The following is an 18,122-nucleotide window of genomic DNA, read 5'->3' as shown; positions in this document are numbered from 1 at the left end:
TCAGACTCAGATGAAGGTTGGAGAAAGAAAAAAGTTAAAAAAAAGCATGTAGAGCCTCCGCCTATTGTAGTGGAAGACTTAATAACAGAATTCCGTACAATGGACTGTATCTACAGGCTAGAGAAAGAGCGCCTGGTGGTGATAGAAGGCCATTCAGGCGAAACTAAGATTTTTTCTGTGGAACCTGGGGGGGACTTCAAAGGTCTCTATCTAGTGGGCAAAGGTGACCCAAATTGTGGATGCCAGATTGAATTTCGGGCCAATGGCAAGAAATTTTTGGTAGAAAACGAGATCATCAAGAGATTTGATTATACTGGCAAAGTAGAGTTCAGCGAAACCATTTTTGGTCTGGGTCCCAATGCCCCTAGGTATGAGGCCCCCCCCCCCCGTGTCCCCTGTGGTTGCCTCGGTGCCTGATGAGGCGCCTGGTGACAGTTCGGCTGGAGCTGAGGTTGGTGGAGTGTCTGCTGGGTCTGGGTTGCCTGGGTTGGAGAGCGTGACCAGGGTAGGTTTTGATTTTCCTGCCCTGGGCCCTGCCTCCAACCCGGGAGCCCTTGCCTCCATGGCGGCCTCGGCTCAGGGGACATCCGCTGCCCGGCCCCGGTCATATTCTCGTGCAGTGCGAAGTGCCGCTTCTGGGAGGAGAGTTCTAGCTCCCCTGGAGCTGGAGTCTGAGACATTTGTCCCTGGCAGGAGGAACGTGGTCAGACTTAAATGGGAACATGATTCTGCCATTCCTAACAAAAAAGAGTTTGTCCGGTTCCTCCTGGATCTGGGGACAAAGCCATGTGACTTAAACGCGATTCTAGCTCCAGGGGATCCCCCCCAGTATTATGATGTGAGCTTTTTGTCGCTGCACGGGATGGAGGCCTTCCTGGAGGAGAGACTGAAGGTGTCAGTTAACAACCAGTGGCACGGTTTCTCAGTCTTTCCTCTATCCCGGCAGTCATTGGAAAAAAAAGCTCACATCGTAGTGCAAAATGAGAGCATCCCTGTGAGAGACTTGATGTCCTGGGTTCAGCATTACGCTGACGTGATGGCCCCTCCGCAGCGAGTCCTGGATGACCTGGGGATTTGGTGGGGGGAATATGAGGTGGCGATAAAGCTCCATACTAAGGAGGGACTCGTCACCCATATTCCCCGATCCGCCCTTATAGGGCGTGACAAAATTATTACTTATTATCCCGGTCAGCCCAGGACCTGCAATAGATGTGGAAAGCGGGGCCATCTCGCCAGTAACTGCCCCGATCCCAGGTGTAGCAGGTGCCAGGAGTTCGGGCATTCCTCAGGTAGTTGCCGCCGAATCAAGTGCAATTTTTGTTTTGAATACGGTCACCCGTATACGGAATGCCCGATCTCCTGGGCAACTATGCCTGAGGATCTCAGGAGAGCCATGTTGGTCCGTATGGACGAGGAGAATCAGCTCGTCCCCCTGCCAATTCCCAGTGTGTCTGTCCAGCCTGTATCAGCTCCTATTGTTTCCGAGTCTGTTACTGTTCCTTTTTCTGTTGTCTCTCCCGCCGCTTCTCCTCGTCCAGTTAGGACTAAGGTGGCCCCTGAGGGGCAGTCTGAGCTCAGGAGGTCTGGTCGTCTCAGGGATGCTGCTCATGGGGGGGAAGGCTCTTCTCCCAAGGCACAACGCATAAGGCCCCCAAGGTCAGTTAAAGTCAAGAGGGCTCTTAAACCCTCTGGTCCTGGTTACCCCTTTGCCCCTCCATCCTCGGCCCCTCCCTCCCTTGCTCCTCAGGAGCCTGTTCCCCTTTTGTCCTCCGATCCCCCTTCCTCGTCCCCTCCTCCCTCTGCTCCCCCCCCTCCCCCTCCTGATGACACAGTCATCCACCCCCCTCCTCCCCCTCCTGATGATTCAATCATCACTTCCCCCCCCCTCCTCCTCCCCCCCCCTCCTGATGACATTGTCATCACCTCTCCTCCCCCTCCTCCTGATGACACTGCTTCCCCATCCCCTACTGATGGCAGTGTTGCTGTTGCTCCTAGTCCAGTCTCGCTCTCCCTGTTTTCAGGTAGTTGTCTCCAGCCAAAGGGCAAGGAGGACCTAAACGAGGAGGAAAAAGCGTTCTTGGAAGAACGATTAAAAACCAGGAGAACAAGTAAGGGACCCAAATCTGGGCCCCTACAAAGAAGGGCCACTCAGAAAAATTGGGCAGTCCTGGTTCAAAGGCGTAATGAAGTCAAACTTGCCAACAGATTTGACTTGTTGGCTGGTAAGCCTTTGTCCTCGGAAGAGGAAGATATGGTGATTGGCAATCCTGCCACTGTCTGAAGGGGTATTGTCTTTTGTGTTCTCGTTTTTTGTTTCTTGTAATGTTGTGTTTTTGCTTTCATTTTTATTGTCTTTGTTCAAAGGAGTATGAAGGGAAACCTCAATCACTCTAATGGCTGCTCCCTCACCACTAATGTTGGCAACGATCAACGTTGCTAGCATCAAAACCCCCAGAGCTCGAAAATTGGCGTTCACAATTCTGGCCAGCCTGGAGGCTGACATCATTTTCCTACAGGAGACCAGGCTCACCTCTACGGCTGACCTCTGGTTAGCCGAGAGGGACTGGGTGTCCGGTCAGAGTTTCTGGTCTCTTGCGGGAGAGCCTGGAAGTGGTGTAGCGGTCCTTTTTAGGACCGACATGGTAACATGCCGGCGAGTTATTGAAGTGGAGATGGGAAGGTGTCTGGTTTTGGACGTCTGTGTGAAAGGGCAGGACCTCAGGCTTATCAACGCCTATGCTCACCCCTCAATTAAGGGGGAGAGGAAGCGCCTTTTCACACAGATCAGGCCATTCTTTTTTTCAGCTTGTCCTGTGATCCTGGGTGGTGATTTTAACACCGTCACTAGGGCCAAGGACAGGGCGAGTGCCCGGGTCCGGATAAGCGGTGATGGTAAGTTTTTAGATAGAATAGTTAAAGATGCTGATCTGGTGGATGTACACATTCGACATTCACCAGGTCTCACGGGTTTCACCTTTTATAGCGGTAGCAGTAGATCTAGAATAGATAGGTTTTTTGTTTCGGAGAATCTCATCACTTCGGCCCCCAAGCTGTTGGCGGTGGAATTCTCTGATCACCTTATTCTATCGGTGTGTTTGAATGCTCTAGACGCTCCTCCCAGAGGTAGGGGTATCTGGAGAATGAATTCGGCCCTGCTGCTGGAAAGTGACGTGAGACGATCCTTTGAGGAGTTTTTTCAGGCACAGGTCACCATCCTGGACTGTTTCAACAATAGGTCTGAGTGGTGGGAGGAAGTCAAAAAACGTGCTGCCAGATTCTTCAAGGGTCTAGCTGTCCGTAAAAATATTGATAGAGATTTTGCTTACCAACAACTGAGGGAGAGATTAAACATTCTGGTCTCTGAGGGCGGAGATCCGGGGGAGATCTCTGAGGTCAAACTCCGCCTCAAGCAGTTGCAGTACGACCGGTTGGCTTCTTTGACTCTGGAGAGGGATCATGGTAAGTACCACTCGCCTGACCCTTACCAGAGTTTCAAACAAAGTTCAGCGCTTAGGACGGTCCATGGTCTCAGGGATGGTTCGGGATCTCTGGCAAAGTCCAGGTCGGAGATCTTGTCCATCGCTAGAGAGTTTTATGCTAAACTGCTTGGGGAGAAGCCCCTTGACCAGACAAGAATGGATGATTTCTTGGCTTCCATACCAGGTCTGAAAGAATTTGATGTTTCTGGTATTGATTTGACCACTGAGATCACCGTGGATGAAGTAGCGAGGGCCATTGATGGTCTCGCGCCTAAAAAGACCCCGGGTCCGGATGGACTGACGGCTGAGTTTTACAAGGCCTTCAAATCCATCCTGGCCCCTAAATTGGCCGGTGCTTTTAACGACTGCCTTGCCGAGGGTCAATTACCACCCTCCATGAGGCAATCTGCGGTTATCTTGTTGTCAAAAGGTCGTAATCCTGAGATGATTGAGAATTGGCGTCCCATCAGCCTTCTCAATGTTGACAGGAAGATCTTGGCAAAAATTTTATTCTGGCGCTTGTCCCAGGTAACGGATGTGCTTTCCCGCCACCAGCACTGCTCGGTTTCAGGTAGGAGTACTTTCTCAGCACTGTTAGCTGTCCGGGAAGTTCTGGAACGGTGCAGGGCTGAGGGCTGGGGAAAGTTTTTGCTAACATTGGACCAGTCGAAGGCCTTTGATCGAGTCAACCATAAGTACCTATGGCGGCTACTTAGTGTGTACGGCTTGCAGGGGAGGTTTATCAATTGGCTACAGACTTTGTATAAAGAGGCTGAGAGTTTCATGCTCATCAACGGATGGATCGGCCAGCCTTTTGAGGTGAGCTCGGGGGTCCGCCAGGGGTGTCCGCTGAGTTCTCTACTGTACGTATTTGCCATCGACCCCTTCGTGAGAAGGTTAGAGGGCAGTGCGCTCAGTGGGGTTCCTGTGGGCATCTCTGGTGTCTCGCCTCTGAAGGTGGTGGCTTATGCCGATGATGTAACAGTTGTGATCTCGAAGGCGGAAGAGGCGTTGGTGGTGGCCGAAGAGATCGCTCTGTACTCGTCGGCATCTGGTTCAAAAGTGAATCCGGATAAGTGCGAAACTTTCTGGTTGGGCAAAGAAGGAGAATCCTTTGCACTTCCTGGCTCCTTTCCCGTGCCTCAGGACGAAATCAAGATCTTAGGCATCAAATTTGGCCCAGGCGATTACGGCCTGCGAAATTGGGAGAGCAAGCTGAAAGATGTCGACACTAAAGTGGCTCGTTGGAAGGGTTGGCGTTTAACCCTCAGGGAAAGGGTTGACTTGATTAAAACCTATCTGGTGCCGATAATGTTATACGTTAGCTACGTTGCAATTTTGCCAGCATCCCTGTACACCAGGATTAACGCTCTGTTTTTCCTGATGTTATGGGGAAACAGAACGAACCCTGTACGTAGGAACATCACTTACAGAACCAGGCGGGAGGGTGGCTTAGGAATGGTCAACCCGATCGTCTTTTTCTCCCTGATGTTCATTAAGTTCAATCTTGGTAGTTTGTTTGCAGGGAGCCCGCCTACTTGGGTAAGCTTCTTTCAGATCTGGTGTGAGCCTTTCCTCAGGGATTGGATGAGCGGTGGCTCAGTGAAGAAACTGAATGCACGTCATGGCTACCTTCCGGCCTATGTTTTGCCTTGCATGAAGAAACTGCGGCAGTGGGGATTGGGAGTGGAGGACATCAGGTCGGTCGACAGGAAAGTCCTGTTGGCTAGAGTGGTGGACTCTCATTTCCATGACCCATTGGCCTTGAAGGATTGCCCAGGCCCGATTTTGAAGGAGGGTTTGCGGTTACTTAATTCACCGCGCGTTCCGAACAAATTCTGGGACATCGCCTGGCTAACTTTCCAGGGCAAACTGTATGTTGGAGGGAACATGTGGGGTCGGAGACCAGAAGTTCGTGTCTGTCCTCGACAGGAGTGTTCCGTTGAGGAGGACATGGAACACTTTCTGATCACATGCCCCTTCAATGTAGAGGTGTATAAACAGGTGGGTGGGGTCCTAGGCATCCCATTTCTGGAGCATCTGAGTTATGCTGAGTGGGCATATGGAGCTTTTAACCAACGCCAGGGCTTTGATTTGTGCACTTTATACATAGTTAGCCTAGTGGTTAGGAGACACGTTTGGTTGGCACGGTGTGACGTAGCGATTAGGCAGAAAATCTCGCCGGTCCAGGTGGTGGTGAACGGTATTCTCGGTGAGGTTGGGAAGATCCGGTTCTTGGAGAAGAAGAAGCTGGGGAGAGGAGCTTGGATTCTGGCTTGGCAGAATATCAAGCCTCCTTGACCTGGTGGACTCTTCTCCAGGGTGTTGCTTTACTATTCTCCCTCTTGCACCCTAGATTTTTTGAGTTTTGTGATTCTTTTTTGAAGTCTGGCCGCAGACACAAAGGAGATATCCCTTTGTGCTTCTTCTATATATTGTTGGTAGCGGTGATGTTTTGTCTCGTTAATTAATTTTATTTCTTGTCTTGACTCAACGTTGTCTATAGTCTTCTGTTTTTCCTTTGGGCGTAAAAGACCCATTGTATGACTGTGTGGTATGAGTGGTGTATTGTAGGTGATGTCATCTTTTTTTTTTTTTTTTTTTTTTTTTTTTTTTTGGTGGTAGTGTATGTTATGTGTTTTTTCTTTTCTTTATTTATTTTTAGTACGTTGAATAAATGATGTAATGTAGGTGTTGTTTCCGTTTTTGTATGGAAGTGGCTGATTGATACTCCTTCAACAGTAATATCTCATATGAGAATGATTTATGAGTTATGTGTTTATATCTTGTTTTGGGTATTTCCCTTGCATTATATGTTTTTCTGATGTAAATACTGTAAATAGAGTTATTGCTTGATGAAATCAAGTATAAAACAGGATGTTTAATGTTGTATATAGGATCTTTTGGAGGAAAAATCTCTTGTATAATTTTGCTTTCAGATATGCATATTTTTTAATTTATTTATTGCCTATAATGTATGCTATATGATCCTGTCTTTTATAATAAAATATCTTGAGGAGCTTATCTTGGTCAGAAAAGGTTACACTTGAGAAGACTAATCCATTGATTCTGCTGTGGCATAGAGTGCTTTACCTGCACTTTCCTAGGTGCTGTCATCAGAGGCATAGAACCAAAGCCAGTACTGTCAAGTGTTTTCTCTTTCTGCGGTATTGAGAATAGGTGCATACATGCAGCATGTCCCCAGTTGATTACTTGTTGATGGCATAATAATGAACCACTCAACATTCCACTCATACACACCTCATTTTAAAAGCACACAAAAGATCGATATCGGCAAGGTAGTGTGGCCGAGCGGTCTAAGGCGCTGGATTAAGGCTCCAGTCTCATCAACAACAAGAAAGCTCAAATACTTCTCTTTTCCTCCATCAGCTTCCACAACAACATGAATGAGGCTTTCCCAGCACCACACTTTCTTTCACCGCTACAAAGGAATACAGTTTAGAAAAAAAAGTGCTTACAATGGCATAAGACCTTTACATGCACTTTTCCACTGGATTCTGACAATGTGCCACAGCTCATAACTCCTGGCTGTGGAGGACCTTTTGACAGCAACAGTGGCAACAGATAGGACTCTCTACAAAGTAAACAGGGCAAAGATCTCATTTAGATGACTGAGGTGAGATCTGCCCCTATTACCCAATAGTAGGCAAATGTTTCCTCTCAATTGTAGATGAATGGCATTTTAGGTATACGTGCAATAGCATCTATTCCAGTGCTACGGGCTACATTGTACATTGTACGTAAGTGGACAATTGTGATTTTTTTAGACAGGTGACATTACTTTTGCATAAAAGCTGATACATTAACTACGTGGGCAGTTAGGGGTTCAAGAGGATGTCTTTTATTGTACGCTAGGCCAAAGCAGGTTTTCTCAACCAGGGTTCCCTGGAAGCCCAAGCTTCCTTCAGGACTTTTCAGGGGTTCCCTGGCATTTTCCCCACTTGCCCCAGTAAGGTCGGTTTCCTTGAGATGCAAAAATTATTTGAAGGCTTCCTCCAGGGTCTCATGATGGGAATACACCATGAGATTTTTTGGCAGATAGTTGGTTCGATAGATAATTTAATGCATATCCGATCTGATTTTCGATCGGAAAAGCGATCGGAAAAGCGATCGGACAGTAGGTGCTGCACTCAGTGGTATCAGAGCAATGGAACAAAAGTCAGTACTGTTATGCGTTCTTCCTTATGGAACTGAGAATGGCTGCCAACATGCAGCATATCCCCAGATGATAAACCTGTTGATGGCACAGTAATTAACCGCTTAACCTTTGACTCTTGAAAAACGTGTCTTAAAGCACGCAAGAGTAGACATCCGCAGGGTAGTGTGGCCGAGCGGTCTAAGGCGCTGGATTAAGGCTCCAGTCTCCTCGGAGGCGTGGGTTCAAATCCCACCACTGCCAGCCTTTAACTTCTCGCTTGCTCGACAAGGATATACTATGTAGGAAAGATAAGGCATCAGCTCCTCTGGCTTTAACACTTGCTCAAATACTTGTCCAAGCTTATACATCAGGGCCACTTGAGGAGCTTATCTTGGTCAGAAAAGGTTACATTTGAGAAGACTAATCCATTGATTCTGCTGTGGCATAGAGTGCTTTACCTGCACTTTCCTAGGTGCTGTCATCAGAGGCATAGAACCAAAGCCAGTACTGTCAAGTGTTTTCTCTTTCTGCGGTATTGAGAATAGGTGCATACATGCAGCATGTCCCCAGTTGATTACTTGTTGATGGCACAATAATGAACCAATCAACATTACACTCATACACACCTCATTTTAAAAGCACACAAAAGATCGATATCGGCAAGGTAGTGTGGCCGAGCGGTCTAAGGCGCTGGATTAAGGCTCCAGTCTCCTCTGAGGCGTGGGTTCAAATCCCACCACTGCCAGTCTACAACTTCTATCTTGCCTCGCAGGCCTCTTGTGGATCTACTACGTCCCTTCATCAACAACAAGAAAGCTCAAATACTTCTCTTTTCCTCCATCAGCTTGCACAACAACATGAATGAGGCTTTCCCAGCACCACACTTTCTTTCACCGCTACAAAGGAATACAGTTTAGAAAAAAAAGTGCTTACAATGGCTTAAGACCTTTACATGCACTTTTCCACTGGATTCTGACAATGTGCCACAGCTCATAACTCCTGGCTGTGGAGGACCTTTTGACAGCAACAGTGGCAACAGATAGGACTTTCTACAAAGTAAACAGGGCAAAGATCTCATTTAGATGACTGAGGTGAGATCTGCCCCTATTACCCAATAGTAGGCAAATGTTTCCTCTCAATTGTAGATGAATGGCATTTTAGGTATACGTGCAATAGCATCTATTCCAGTGCTACGGGCTACATTGTACATTGTACGTAAGTGGACAATTGTGATTTTTTTAGACAGGTGACATTACTTTTGCATAAAAGCTGATACGTTAACTACGTGGGCAGTTAGGGGTTCAAGAGGATGTCTTTTATTGTACGCTAGGCCAAAGCAGGTTTTCTCAACCAGGGTTCCCTGGAAGCCCAAGCTTCCTTCAGGACTTTTCAGGGGTTCCCTGGCATTTTCCCCACTTGCCCCAGTAAGGTCGGTTTCCTTGAGATGCAAAAATTATTTGAAGGCTTCCTCCAGGGTCTCATGATGGGAATACACCATGAGATTTTTTGGCAGATAGTTGGTTCAATAGATAATTTAATGCATATTCGATCTGATTTTCGATCGGAAAATTGATCGGAAAAGCGATCGGACAGTAGGTGCTGCACTCAGTGGTATCAGAGCAATGGAACACAAGTCAGTACTGTTATGCGTTCTTCCTTATGGAACTGAGAATGGCTGCCAACATGCAGCATATCCCCAGATGATAACCTGTTGATGGCACAGTAATTAACCGCTTAACCTTTGACTCTTGAAAAACTTGTCTTAAAGCACGCAAGAGTAGACATCTGCAGGGTAGTGTGGCCGAGCGGTCTAAGGCGCTGGATTAAGGCTCCAGTCTCCTCGGAGGTGTGGGTTCAAATCCCACCACTGCCAGCCTTTAACTTCTCGCTTGCTTGACAAGGATATACTATGTAGGAAAGATAAGGCCTCAGCTCCTCTGGCTTTAACACTTGTGTGACGCCGGGCGACGCCCAGTCGTCCGAGGATTCGCGGCCGATTGTCCGATCGCAACCGTGATCGGAAAACTGACATTCTTTATTTTTAAAATAGAAGTTTTTCCTTCCTGCCTTCCCCCCCCTTTTGCCATGAGGGCTGAATGGGCCTGCGTTAGCATATGGCTAAAGCAACCTGGTTTAGCAAGAAATCCTGTTAAGGCTCCCGGAAAAGCTCTGGTGACACTAATGTGCTAATTGGGCAGAGCTGAAATACCAACAGAGTCTATTCAACAGGGGAAGCTAGCACAGCATGAGGTCTATTGACACCTACATTCCTCCCAGTCTTGACGGCACCGACTAAACTGAGTATGGAATGCATGGTGTTGATAACTTTGTCACATTTTGCAAATACCATCCATGGGAGGAATATGAAAATTACATAATTTTGTTTCCCTAATTCTGTAGAATATGGTGATACTAGACATAGCCAGGTAACCCGAGCAGGGGCTGAGATATGAATAATGGGGTCCCCGTGCGCCCCAAATATTGCAAGTTTGATGTCCTATGAACGTGTATTCTCAGCCCAATCTGAATATGAAATCGGTTTGCATGTGCGACAAAACCCCGGCGGGGTATGAAATTGGACATATTTTGTGGATGGCTGGAAGTTCCTCCCCTGAGAACTCACTGCCTGACACGCCCCTGGGCTGAGCTTGAGACTCCGCCCAGAAATGTCAGTGCTCAAAACTGATTGCATGAGGACCCCCAGCCAATTCCCCCACTTTCCATCATACCGAAAAGACTGCCACTGCTTGGGGAAATAGCAGTGGCCATCTTGCAGGCGGAGCAACGGCCATGTGGTTCGGCCATATTGCGAACTAACTGCAACAAAGGAACTTTGTCTTTTCCCGAACGGACTTTCCACAGAATCATAAGTATTCGTTCTTTTTATCCCTTTTTCTTTTATGTACTGTGTTATCACTGTCTCTCATCGTTTAATTGTTCACGATTGTCTGTATATATTAATTATTTATATTGTAACAAATAAAGGCTTTTTAAAAGGTCTTTACCTCTCAGTAAAACCTTCTATTCAGTATACACAGACGAGACCTAAACTTCCGAAGGGACGCTACTGTTTTGATAGATAGATAGGAATTGCACAGTTTTAACCGGTTGTTTGTTTCACAGGTCTATAGCCAGTTAGCAGTTTTCTCTGGGCTGATAGAAAACAGAGATGGTGGCAAATCTACCCCTGGGTTGGAGTAAAAGTGTATTTTCGTAACCTCACAGGCTCCCTACTGCGTCGTGACGCTCAAACTCCGCCAATTCTACGCAGATTGCGTCCATAGCTCTCAATCTGTGTGCTAGAATCGGATCGGACGGTTTTGCGTGTTCACGGCCAGTGGGGCTCTTGTGACAGTGGTCGGCAGCGTTTGGGATCTGTGTGTGCTGATAGTATCTCAGGTAGGGCTATCGAATTAGCCCTATCGAGAAACGAACTAATTCGTTGGTAGTGACTGAGTGCAATATATTTTTCATATATACAGAGAGACTGTGTAACCAGTACCCCTCCCCTAAGTTTTCTTTTATTTGGCATGGAAATGTCCGGGAATTACAAGGTCATGGTCCTATCCGACCTGCAGAGTCTGTGCGAGGCGAGAGGCATGGACATCCGCGGCAAGAAACAGCAGGACCTGATAACGGACTTGTACCGATGGGATAGCCAGAATCTGCGGACGCTGGAGGTGTCCACTGTGGAGGACACCGGCTCATCTAACGCAAGTCGAGGGGAACCAGAGACTGAAGATCCTGTGCGTACCGAGGTTGAGCAACCCGCGGGCAATGCGGCAACAGATACGCAGGAGGCTGTCAGTGTGATCCCCGACCCCAGAACCCCTGAAAGTACTCGCCTGGAACCGGCCAGTACTGGACTGTCCAGTTATGTTGATCCAGTAATGCAGCAGGCATTGCAAAAGCTGATGGAAACTGATGTGGACAAGTACCTGCAGTACATGGCGGAGCAAAAGCGAGAGGAACGCCAATCTGCAGAGGCGCGGGAGAGACGACAGCATGAGCTGAACATGGCGAAAGTGCAGCAAGCCAGCCGGAGTTCAACGCCCAGCCTCCCTGCTGAAGGGACTGCCGCTCCAGTAAGTGCAAAATTTAAATTTGCTATTATCGAAAAAGACACTGACATTGACTTGTTTTTGAGGTCTTTCGAAAAGGCCTGCCGTCAGTATCGTCTGTCCCAAGACCAGTGGGCCAGACATCTGACACCCTTGCTGCGCTACAAAGCGCTTGATGCTTTCTCAGAGCTGCCTGTGGAAAAGGACAATGATTATACCGCTATAAAGGAGGCTATAATCACTAAGTACCAGCTGACGCCAGAAGCCTACCGGAAAAGGTTCAGGTCCTGGCAGAAAAAATCTACTGATTCTTATCAAGATGTGGTCAGCAGTCTGCTCACCACACTCCGCCAGTGGACGCTAGGCCTCACTAAAGGGTCTTACGGTGTCCTGGAGGACTTAATCGTCCTGGAGCAGTTTCTGAACATTTGCCCGGCTGATGTACGCCAGTTTGTGCTGGAGCGCCGACCGGCGTCAGCGACGGTCGCTGCAGACCTCGCTGAGACCTTTGCAACGACCAGGGTGCCGGAGACCCGCAGGACTGCCCCATCTAGCTGGAGAGGAGGTCAGTCCCACAATTTTGCAGACTCTCCTACCTCTGTGAGCCGTGCGCCCCAGAGGCCCTCCAGCGCAGCTGCTGCGTCCAGGCCTGCAGTAACAGAGGGCATCACCTGTCACTTTTGCCGCAAGCCCGGACACATGAAGTTTAACTGCCCGGAGCGGAGGCAGACCGCGCCAGCTCCTGCACCACCTACACCTCGCCCACGGCAACTGCCGCCAGCCAGCGCACCCCAGCCGGGAGCACCCAACAACGTCATGTTCGCAGGTGGGAGAGGGATCCACTCCGCTACGAGCAACCACCAGCTGGTTACAGTGAACGACCAGCTTGTTACCGGTTTCCGCGACACTGGAGCGGATGTCACCCTGGTGCGTGCGCACCTGGTCCCGACGGAAAATATCCTCCCTGACAAATACCTTACCCTCACTGGAGTGGGGGGCACTCTTTCTCGCATTCCCCAGGCTCGGGTGTCCATCGATTGGGGGGTGGGGGTTCAAGAGAAGGTTGTTGGGGTCCTGGACCAACTGCCGGTCCCAGTTTTGTTGGGGACCGACCTGGGCAAGCTTGTGTCCTATTATGAACCTGCCCCAAGCCCCTCAGACTGCCAGGAGGGAGACGGACTCTCCGCCCACACTAAGGTACTTTGCACCAAGGGGCAAGAACAGGGGGGAGGTGGGTTGAATGTGCCCAGTCCAGGGGTACCGAGTCCAATAGTACCTGTGTCACAGGTACCTGTGTTTGATATACCGATTGTTTGTGATGAAAATGTTGTTGTACCTGTCACTGTAATTCATGCATGCAGCCAGGATGTGAGTAATGCCAGTATGTGCCAGTCTGAAGGTGTACCTGTACTGGCAGTAACACGCAGCCGCGCTGCTCAGAACCTGGGCTCAGAGCAGGTGGAAGAGGTTCCGGCCTCCTCCCCCTCCTCTGACCACAGGGATGGTAGCCTTCAGCCACTAACTGCATATGCCACGGGCCAGCTGGCTGAGAGCGAGAGTGCTGCATTTGTGCAAGCACTCCAGACTGACCCTAGCCTCGAGGCACTCAGAAGACAGGCTTCGGAGCCCCTCACGAATGAAGATACCTTCAAGGTATATTGGGAAGGTGGTAAGCTGTACAGCGAGCCTGTACAGCCCACCGAAGGTGAAACAAGTGTGGGTACCAAGTTGCTTGTGGTACCCAGTGCCTTCCGGGGGCATGTGCTGAAGTCCGCACATGACATTCCCCTGGCAGGGCACTTGGGAATCCACAAGACACTTGACCGTATCCAGGGTCATTTCTACTGGCCCAGGATGCGGATCGATGTGACCAACTATTGCCGCTCATGTACTGTTTGCCAAAAGGTAAAACGGGCTGGGAACCCCCGCAAGGCTCCCTTGTGTCCACTGCCAATCATAGGTGAGCCCTTTCACAGAGTGGCAGTCGACATAATTGGACCATTGCCCACTCCCAGCAGCAGTGGCAAAAGGTACATCCTGACGGTGGTGGATTACGCCACCCGCTATCCTGAGGCCATGGCGCTTTCCTCCCTGAGGGCGGACAAGGTAGCAGACGCGCTACTTAACATTTTCTCCCGAGTCGGGTTCCCTGCGGAGATGCTCTCCGATCAGGGATCCCAGTTTATGTCCGAACTCATGGAGGCCCTGTGCAAAAAGATACACATGACGCACATTGTCTCCAGTCCCTACCACCCGCAGACCAATGGACTGTGTGAACGGTTCAACGGGACGCTGAAGCAAATGCTGACCACGTTTGTTGAGTCGCAAGGTGGGGACTGGGAACGATACCTGCCTCATCTGTTGTTTGCGTACAGGGAGGTGCCGCAGGAGTCAACCGGGTTTTCCCCGTTTGAACTCCTGTATGGGAGGAATGTCCGAGGACCCTTACAATTGATGCGGGAGACATGGGAGGGCAAGGGCGACCCCACTGATGTCTCCGTGGTCGATTACGTCCTCAAGTTCAGGGACAAAATGGAGGCCCTGTCCGCAGTAGTGACCAACAACCTGGCCCAGGCTCAGGCCAAACAAAAAGCATGGTACGACCGCACTGCTGGAGAGCGGTCATTTGATGTGGGTGACAAGGTATATGCCCTTCTTCCCGTGAGGCAGAACAAGCTGCAAGCAGCCTGGGAGGGGCCTTTTACTGTAGTGCAGCGGTTAAACCCTCTGACGTATCTAGTGAACATGGGGGGCAGGAAGCAGAAGAGCTTTCATGTAAACATGCTGAAGGCCCACCATGACAGGACCCAGTATGCGCTGCCAGTGTGCAGCCGGTTAGAGCAGGGAGAGGCAGACCCCCTGTTAGACCTGCTGGCTGACGTACGAGATGTGGACGGCGACCTAAACGTCAATCCACAGCTCGCCTCAGCCCAGCAAGAGCAGTTACAGAAGGTGCTGGGCCAGTACCAGCACACCTTCTCCGGTATCCCGGGGCGGACCAGTATGGCGGTGCATGGGGTAGATACAGGTACCCATCCCCCCATCAGGCAATCCGCTTACCGTGTCTCTCCCGAGGTACAGGCGGACATGCAGAAGGAGGTGAGGGAGATGCTGGAGTTAGGGGTGGTTCAAAAGTCCAGTAGTGCCTGGGCAGCCCCTGTTGTCCTGGTCCCCAAGAAGGACCAGACAACTCGGTTCTGCGTAGACTACCGGAAACTGAACGCCATCACCACTACAGACGCCTACCCCATGCCTCGCATTGATGAGCTGCTAGATACACTGGCATCAGCCAGGTACCTATCAATCATGGATCTGAGCCGGGGGTATTGGCAGATACCACTTGCACCTGACGCGAGGCAAAAGTCGGCCTTCATCACCCCTTTCGGTCTCTTCGAGTTCACGATGATGCCCTTTGGGATGAAGAACGCCCCCGCCACGTTTCAGCGGGCCGTGAACGACCTGCTAGAGGGAATGCAAGGGTTCGCTGTAGCGTATCTGGATGACATTGCGGTGTTCAGCCCCACCTGGGAAGAACACCTCAAACACCTGTCCCAGGTACTAGAGAGGCTGGCCATGGCCAATCTGACGGTTAAACCGAGTAAGTGTCAGATTGGCATGACCGAGGTGCAGTACTTAGGTCACCGGGTGGGGGGTAACACCCTGAAACCTGACACGGGAAAGGTGGACGCCATCCTGGCATGGCCTCGACCTATCACGAAAAAGCAGGTCCAGGCGTTCCTGGGGACCGCCGGCTACTATAGGAAATTTGTTCCCGCCTATAGTACACTGGCGAAGCCCCTGACCGATGCCACTAGCAAGAAGCACCCCAAGGTTGTTAGCTGGACCCCCGCTTGCGAGAATGCCTTCCAGGCCTTGAAGCAGGCCCTCGCAAGCGCCCCTGTGCTTCAGGCCCCAGACTTCAGTCGTCGGTTTGTGGTGCAAACCGATGCCTCTGACTACGGTCTCGGCGCAGTCCTCAGCCAGGTGGATGGAAAGGGGGATGAACACCCTATCCTCTACCTGAGCCGGAAGCTCCTGCCCCGAGAGGTAGCCTACTCCACAACTGAAAAGGAGTGCCTGGCGATCGTGTGGGCCCTACAGAAACTGCAGTCGTATCTGTACGGCCGCTCCTTCACGATCGTCACTGATCACAATCCCCTGAGTTGGCTAAACCGTACTGCTGGAACCAACGGCAAGCTCCTACGGTGGAGCCTGTCATTGCAGCAGTACGACTTTACGATCCAACACAAAGCAGGCAGCCGACACCAAAACGCTGATGGGCTGTCGCGGTGTCAGGGGGAACCCGACCCAACAGCGCCAATAGCTGCTACGGAAGGCGTCCTGTTGACACCTCCCTGAGCAGAGCTCGGGAAGGGGGAGGTGTGACGCCGGGCGACGCCCAGTCGTCCGAGGATTCGCGGCCGATTGTCCGATCGCAACCGTGATCGGAAAACTGACATTCTTTATTTTTAAAATAGAAGTTTTTCCTTCCTGCCTTCCCCCCCCTTTTGCCATGAGGGCTGAATGGGCCTGCGTTAGCATATGGCTAAAGCAACCTGGTTTAGCAAGAAATCCTGTTAAGGCTCCCGGAAAAGCTCTGGTGACACTAATGTGCTAATTGGGCAGAGCTGAAATACCAACAGAGTCTATTCAACAGGGGAAGCTAGCACAGCATGAGGTCTATTGACACCTACATTCCTCCCAGTCTTGACGGCACCGACTAAACTGAGTATGGAATGCATGGTGTTGATAACTTTGTCACATTTTGCAAATACCATCCATGGGAGGAATATGAAAATTACATAATTTTGTTTCCCTAATTCTGTAGAATATGGTGATACTAGACATAGCCAGGTAACCCGAGCAGGGGCTGAGATATGAATAATGGGGTCCCCGTGCGCCCCAAATATTGCAAGTTTGATGTCCTATGAACGTGTATTCTCAGCCCAATCTGAATATGAAATCGGTTTGCATGTGCGACAAAACCCCGGCGGGGTATGAAATTGGACATATTTTGTGGATGGCTGGAAGTTCCTCCCCTGAGAACTCACTGCCTGACACGCCCCTGGGCTGAGCTTGAGACTCCGCCCAGAAATGTCAGTGCTCAAAACTGATTGCATGAGGACCCCCAGCCAATTCCCCCACTTTCCATCATACCGAAAAGACTGCCACTGCTTGGGGAAATAGCAGTGGCCATCTTGCAGGCGGAGCAACGGCCATGTGGTTCGGCCATATTGCGAACTAACTGCAACAAAGGAACTTTGTCTTTTCCCGAATCATAAGTATTCGTTCTTTTTATCCCTTTTTCTTTTATGTACTGTGTTATCACTGTCTCTCATCGTTTAATTGTTCACGATTGTCTGTATATATTAATTATTTATATTGTAACAAATAAAGGCTTTTTAAAAGGTCTTTACCTCTCAGTAAAACCTTCTATTCAGTATACACAGACGAGACCTAAACTTCCGAAGGGACGCTACTGTTTTGATAGATAGATAGGAATTGCACAGTTTTAACCGGTTGTTTGTTTCACAGGTCTATAGCCAGTTAGCAGTTTTCTCTGGGCTGATAGAAAACAGAGATGGTGGCAAATCTACCCCTGGGTTGGAGTAAAAGTGTATTTTCGTAACCTCACAGGCTCCCTACTGCGTCGTGACGCTCAAACTCCGCCAATTCTACGCAGATTGCGTCCATAGCTCTCAATCTGTGTGCTAGAATCGGATCGGACGGTTTTGCGTGTTCACGGCCAGTGGGGCTCTTGTGACAACTTGCTCAAATACTTGTCCAAGCTTATACATCAGGGCCACTTGAGGAGCTTATCTTGGTCAGAAAAGGTTACACTTGAGAAGACTAATCCATTGATTCTGCTGTGGCATAGAGTGCTTTACCTGCACTTTCCTAGGTGCTGTCATCAGAGGCATAGAACCAAAGCCAGTACTGTCAAGTGTTTTCTCTTTCTGCGGTATTGAGAATAGGTGCATACATGCAGCATGTCCCCAGTTGATTACTTGTTGATGGCATAATAATGAACCACTCAACATTCCACTCATACACACCTCATTTTAAAAGCACACAAAAGATCGATATCGGCAAGGTAGTGTGGCCGAGCGGTCTAAGGCGCTGGATTAAGGCTCCAGTCTCCTCGGAGGTGTGGGTTCAAATCCCACCACTGCCAGTCTACAACTTCTATCTTGCCTCGCAGGCCTCTTGTGGATCTACTACGTCCCTTCATCAACAACAAGAAAGCTCAAATACTTCTCTTTTCCTCCATCAGCTTGCACAACAACATGAATGAGGCTTTCCCAGCACCACACTTTCTTTCACCGCTACAAAGGAATACAGTTTAGAAAAAAAAGTGCTTACAATGGCTTAAGACCTTTACATGCACTTTTCCACTGGATTCTGACAATGTGCCACAGCTCA

At 49.6% G+C, this 18,122-nt stretch overlaps 4 non-coding genes across 4 annotated transcripts; all 4 read left to right on the top strand.

Annotated features, from left to right (window-relative positions):
• The first annotated feature begins 7,817 nt into the window (after window positions 1–7,817).
• On the top strand, window positions 7,818–7,899 carry TRNAL-AAG (transfer RNA leucine (anticodon AAG)). Its single transcript has one exon. It is a non-coding gene; the product is annotated as a tRNA-Leu (tRNA).
• A 402-nt stretch (window positions 7,900–8,301) lies between these two features.
• On the top strand, window positions 8,302–8,383 carry TRNAL-AAG (transfer RNA leucine (anticodon AAG)). Its single transcript has one exon. It is a non-coding gene; the product is annotated as a tRNA-Leu (tRNA).
• A 1,046-nt stretch (window positions 8,384–9,429) lies between these two features.
• TRNAL-AAG (transfer RNA leucine (anticodon AAG)) lies at window positions 9,430–9,511 on the top strand. The gene has a single exon. It is a non-coding gene; the product is annotated as a tRNA-Leu (tRNA).
• An 8,281-nt stretch (window positions 9,512–17,792) lies between these two features.
• On the top strand, window positions 17,793–17,874 carry TRNAL-AAG (transfer RNA leucine (anticodon AAG)). Its single transcript has one exon. It is a non-coding gene; the product is annotated as a tRNA-Leu (tRNA).
• Window positions 17,875–18,122: the final 248 nt, after the last annotated feature.

Source organism: Hyperolius riggenbachi, chromosome 12 (assembly GCF_040937935.1).
Source record: "Hyperolius riggenbachi isolate aHypRig1 chromosome 12, aHypRig1.pri, whole genome shotgun sequence".
NCBI classification, from domain to species: domain Eukaryota; kingdom Metazoa; phylum Chordata; class Amphibia; order Anura; family Hyperoliidae; genus Hyperolius; species Hyperolius riggenbachi.
This window is presented reverse-complemented; position numbering and strand designations above follow the sequence as displayed.